The sequence below is a fragment of the Pristiophorus japonicus genome, chromosome 18 (genome assembly GCF_044704955.1).
Source record: "Pristiophorus japonicus isolate sPriJap1 chromosome 18, sPriJap1.hap1, whole genome shotgun sequence".
Classification (NCBI taxonomy): Eukaryota; Metazoa; Chordata; class Chondrichthyes; family Pristiophoridae; genus Pristiophorus; species Pristiophorus japonicus.
In genome coordinates this window covers 42692795-42698812 of record NC_091994.1, presented here as the reverse complement: position 1 = coordinate 42698812, position 6018 = coordinate 42692795, and the positions used below count along the sequence as shown (strand labels likewise).

The following is a 6018-nucleotide window of genomic DNA, read 5'->3' as shown; positions in this document are numbered from 1 at the left end:
ACTTTTTTTACTGAAGAGCAGAATCAGGCCTCTATACTCATGTTCACTGCACTCGGCCATTAAAAGGCCTCCATGAATGCCTAGCTATGAGGAAAAAGAATGAGGTGGGTCAGGGGACCTTCATTTCAATGCAGTGATAGGTAAAACAGGATTCCATTTTTATTCATTTGTTCCAGTAAATGGCAATGCACTTGGTGCTGCTGGTCTTCACTATTAGTCAGTCAAACCAGCTGTAAATTATGTTAAAACTAGCATTTTTGATTAGCAGTGAAGAGCTTCAGGTGGTGGCAGGAATAAGCATATAATTCAAAAGTCACGAATCTTCTTGTCATGTATGTACATGCTGTTTGTAGCCACCAGATGGTGTCATTGTTGGAGGCCACTGAGCAGCACGCACATGGTGCTGCTCTGGTATAAAAGGCCAGGCATTTTGTGAGTCAGGCACTTTGGGCCTATATAAAGCAGAAACCAGGTTGTACCTTGTTCAGTTAAACAGTTCTCAGATTGTACCTTTATTGCATACATAACACTTCTCAACACTATGTTCCCTTAAGGGGCCCCCAGTGCACACAAGCGAATCTAAACGGAAGGCTCTTTTGAGGTTAAGAGTTGAGGCTGTAGTGTCTAAGCCACACAGCACACTGAAACGCTTACAAGCAAGAAATGAGTAGTATTGCAGGAATTAGGAGGACTTTCAATGTCTCAAATGCAAATGAAAGAAGCACCTGTAGTGGCTCGGTGAGCTTATACAGGCCAGCAAGGTTCCAGGTTGAATCCACAATCTATGCTGAATTAGCTGGTATCAGCCAAAGTGGTCGTAGGGGCATCGGAATTAGTGAGGGGGAAATGAGCCAATGTTCCCACACCTATCCTACCTTCCAATGATCCAATTGGAAGTGTGAGTGTATGGACATCCGGGGAGGACAGGATCGGATTCAGCTGTGATGCATCCATGGTTAAATGGGAGGGAGGTTTTGTCTGTCCCAGGCGATTACATGGCTGCGAAGGGGGGTAGAAAGTATCTAGTCGTCATGCCCCAGACATCATGGGCCTAGATATTCGATTAAGCCTGAAAATAGGCGGAGCCACCACGGGCCAAAGTTAACAGCCGCACACAGAACAAGCACAGACAGCACCGGTATTTAAATGAGCAGTGCTCAGAATCTCTTGTGCAACACGCTCTTTCCGGCGGTAACATCAGCATGAGGTCGAAGGTTGCGGCTAAAGGAACTGTGCTGTGTCTCGAGCAGTCTGTTATAACAATACTGTTTGGATCATTTTGTGACGGCTCCTGGGTTTTGCTGGGTCAGGGGGTATCGGGTCCGCCGATGGCCCATGTCGGGTCGGAGTATTGTTCGTTGTGGCACATCATGACGCATTTGTTTGTCCACGGCTCCCCTCTTGCTCTCTCGGACATTTGTCTGCATCTCGTGTGGGGTCCACAACTGGATGCCAGACTGCCTGCTATTCCCACCCTCGCTGGCTGCCGTAGCTCCACAGATCTTTCACCCAATGGTTGTTGCCTGGAGGTTTGGGCTCCATCATGGTGCTGGCGGGGGAGGGGGATGGGGAGAGGGATGGGGAGAGAGAGGGGTGTGGGGAGAGGGATGGAGAGGGGGAGAGGGATTGGGAGGGGGATAGGGATGTGCCATCTTGCAGCTGGCAGTGACAGTGTGCTACCCCGCGTATCACAGGGGATTCACTTCCTGGTGAGCAGCTCTTAAAGCACAGGCTCAGGAGGAGGAACTGGAAGAACTGTGACTGGAAACACCACATAAAGACAGTGGCATCGATATAATTAAATTGTGCATGAGAAATCAATTGAAATAAATGTTTTTAAAAGGGAAACATGAACGACTTAGTCATGAGCTTACTGGTGTAAATCATGCAGAAGAGAGTTTAATAAATTTTTTTAACAGCAGGCGTTTGAAGAAGTCTTGGTGAGACTATGGTGTTAAGCCTTTTAAAAACAGCCTTCAAAACTTTGCATATTATTTTATCGTTTCCTAAACTAGAAAATCCAATGTATAAAATTTAAGGAAATGCAGTTTTGATTTACTTCCTGAGATTATTACAACTGAAATAAAATATAGTTTATTTTGAAAGAATTTACCTCCTGTGATGTTTGACTGAGCAGGAGGGAGATTTCATGCGTCTAATTGGAAGCACTTTTCATTCCAATTACATAGTCTCAGCTTTCCATAGTTACCGGTTATCCCAGCAGCTGTTTAACTGTGCAGTTTATAGCTCACTGCTGCTTTCTCCCAGTTCGACGCGCTGTCAACAGCTGCATGCACCGGCGCGCTTTGGAGCGGGCGGTAAGAGGAGCGGCGGCATCCAAAATTGATGAGCGTGCGTCGATAGGGCATTACACGCCGATTGATGTCACGCTCCTGGTAGTTAAAATAGTTGCGCTGACAGTGCCGCCGACCTGCCCAATATGGCGACCGCCGCGTTCCGCGCCTAAAGCGAGGCGGCCGCCATTTTTTCTACAAAAATCGGCCTTAACAGCTGGCGTTAAAGCATCAAATTTATCAGCCCTTGTGTGTGGGACATGCTTAATGGACCAGCTTGTCTTTTGCTGCTAGTTATTTTCGGATGCTTGTGTGAAGTCTTATGACAGAACTTTTAGTTCAAATACTGCCAACTGTATATTGAACACCACCGCCCCGATATTTACAGGGATGCAGTGAGGGAGTTGGGGGATGGGAGTCGCGGGGGGGGGCAGGTTTGTGGTCAGCACTGGCCAGAAGAATGGGCTTCCCTCAGGTCCTGCCAAATTTAATGATTGCCATTTTTGAAATCCGATTCCCGCCTGCAGCCAGCCACATTGAGAGGTGGATTGGTCATCCGTTCCCCCTCCCGCCTCCTTTAAAACCGCAAGTGGGTGGGTTCGGGGCGGCTTGGGTTCGGGTATGACATTTCGCTTCTCGGCCTTTTGGCTAAGATCATGCGTAACTGACCTGACAGGGGAGTAGCCACCATGACCTCCGGTGGTTCTCCCTGGATCAGGAAGGTATATGCTTGCTTTTTTGGAAACAGGAGGTGGGTGGGGTGGCTTGACCCATCCACCTCCACGGAGGTATGTGGGGGACCTGACCCATCCACCTCCATGGCACGAACCTGGTATTGCAGTACTTCCAGGAACGGTGCAGTGGCTCTAGGCCTTTTGGCTAAGAGCATTGGCGCAGAGTGATCCTTGGCGTGTGCAAGGTGACCTCTGGCGTTTGTGATTTGACAAAGAATTGGAACGATTGGCTACGAATTTAAAAAAAAAAAAAAAAAAATGTTTTACATTTTTACTTCCCATCTAACCCAAACCCACTCATTTTGGGGGGTTATAATTTCCCGCTATCAGTCTACAGATGGGAACCATCTATCTAGCTATCTGTTTACTAACGCAATTTTCCGGGAATTCCTGTCGGCAGACATTTGCCACCCCTACGAACCGATGTTAAAGGTTGGGAAGGTTCCCTTTTAGATCATGTTGTGTATGTATAACATAAGTATACTCCCTGTACACTTAATGTACAGTTACATAAAACTACTGGATGTATCTTCACACTGTATACGCTATGCTTGTACCACCAGAGGGTGCAACTGGTGGAGACCTAGGGATCAGCTGTACACGACAGGTAACCAGGTATAAAAGGGAACTCACCATGCTATACCCTCACTCAGGAGCAGTAATAACTGAACTAAGGTCACCACAGTTCAAGTACAATACCTTGCCTTGTGGAGTAATTACTAGACTGCTTATAGACTCAATAGATCAGAAGATCTGTAACTTGGCAGCCAGTGAGGTGCTTTCACCATAGGCAAGATATTATTGAGCTTCAGTGGGTGGAGGTGAGCTGGAGTGCAGGGGTGAATGTCATCGGCTGCTGTTCATAACAAAAATGATCTGAAACTTGCAGTGCTGCAGTCCGTTTGGATCGACAGGAATGCTCAACTTCCCTCTTCTGATGCGGAGCGGGCGCCAGTTATCATGGGGTAGTCGTGCCCAATGTTCGCCCAACATATTTAAAATGGCTGAACTCGGAAATATGGCCAGTTTCTGCTGAGGCCACGTCAAGCGGATGCAAAGAGCACACCTCCTTTTTTACCCAGGTGTGAGTGAGGGGGGGGGGGGGGGTGGCGGGACAGGGGGGCGAAGGAAATCCGACCCGCGCTTCTCCATATGGAGCAACTGAGCAGTGGCAATACAGGGACTTGCCAAGTTAAACACAGCTCGAACTCAGCAACTGTGCTCTAGACTAAAGATTAATGAGAGGTGATCTTATCGAAACGTATAAGATTATGAGGGGGCTTGACAAGGTGAATGCAGAGAGGATGTTTCCACTGATAGAGGAGACTGGAACTAGAGGGCATAATCTTAGAATAAGGGGCCGCCCATTTAAAACTGAGATGAGGAAGAATTTCTTCTCTCAGATAGTTGTAAATCTGTGGAATTCGCTGCCTCAGAGAGCTGTGGAAGCCGGGACATTGAATAAATTTAAGACAAAGATAGACAGCTTCTTAACCGATAAGGGAATTAGGGGGTTATGGGAGCAGGCAGGGAAGTGGACCTGAGTCCATGATCGGATCAGCCATGATCGTATTAAATGGCGGAGCAGGCTCGAGGGGCCATATGGCCTACTCCTGCTCCTATTTCTTATGTTCTTATGTTCTTGTACCCATGTGCAATGCCAAGGGAAATCTGGTGGCAGATGTTAAAACATAGAGGGTGCCCTACAGTTACTTTAGATCTCAGTCCTAAATGAGTACACCTATATCAGAGCAATTCTTCCTCCAAAGGCAGGAAGATTCTGTGCAACAAATCAGTGGAGCCCAGAAACGACTGTCAGCCTGGCTCAGTTCCTAGCACTCGCACCTCTGACTCCGATAATTCTGAGTGTCATGCCTGGATTTGAGTGCATAATCTAAGTTGAAGTTGCAGTCTTTCAGATGGGATGTTAAACCAATACTTTAGGGCTGGATTTTCGGCTTTTAGGATTTCGGGGTGTTAATGACGTTTAGTCCTGATACTGCCTGGAAAAAGTTTGCGCCTCAGTCAGTAAAATTGGGCAGCTGGGCCCTGAGTGTGGGGCGGAGCGGTTAAAGGAGGTGTTGCACACCTCTCTTAGGACGGTAGGCCAGTTGAGCATGCGAAAATCCCAAACTATACAGCCAGCCTCAGGAACACTCTGAGAGAGGCCTGGGGAGAAAAAAAAACAAACAAACCCACCAAAACATTCTCAATATCATCATCATCATAGGCATCCCTCGAAGCGAGGATGACTTGCTTCCACGCCAAAAAGGGATGATGAGTTCACAGGTGTTTCAATGAAGGACCTAATATTCCAGGTCCCGAACTACATCGTGAAGGGTGGAAGATGCCTGTGCTTGGATTTTTTTAACGTGTGGTGGCCGTTGCACACCAACCATCACACAGGCTTGACAGAGCGAGGTCTTGGCCAGTGCTAAGACGACTGGAGACCAGCTCTGCTGCACGGACCTAATGCGCACACATATTGCAGTGTGGGCTGGCTCGTGCTGCCCCTGGGCCCTCTTCTGTGCTCTGAACTCGCGCCCTGAACTCGCGCCTTTCCTGGGCCACGATCACGTCACTCTACAATCTCTCGGGGCTCCTTCGCCCCGACCTCGCTGCTCCTGCTATATCTGCCCACACTCCAATTTTGGTGACGTTCAATCCAGTCGCCCTCTTCACAGCCGTCGCTCTCCACATCACCACAGTGACAGCAACACCCTCACACTCTCCACCCACTCACGCCGACACACGGTGATCCCCGATATATTTACACTCCCCACCCCTCACGTGCCACGATGCCGCACACACTTCCCCCTCCCAACACACCCCTTTCACCAGATGGAATACTGGGTTTGCTTTAAGCTTTTTCATGTCAAAAAATACTTAATTTACTAAGAAACTAACAAGTGTACACCACTTAAACTATTAAATGGTTCAGTATAGTTCTTTAAAAATCATTTTCAGTCATTTTAAATCAGGTTACAAAA

General features: G+C 47.8%; 1 pseudogene; it reads left to right on the top strand.

Moving 5' to 3' along the window:
- Positions 1 to 2922: 2922 nt before the first annotated feature.
- On the top strand, positions 2923 to 3160 carry LOC139229471 (U2 spliceosomal RNA; annotated as a pseudogene).
- Positions 3161 to 6018: the final 2858 nt, after the last annotated feature.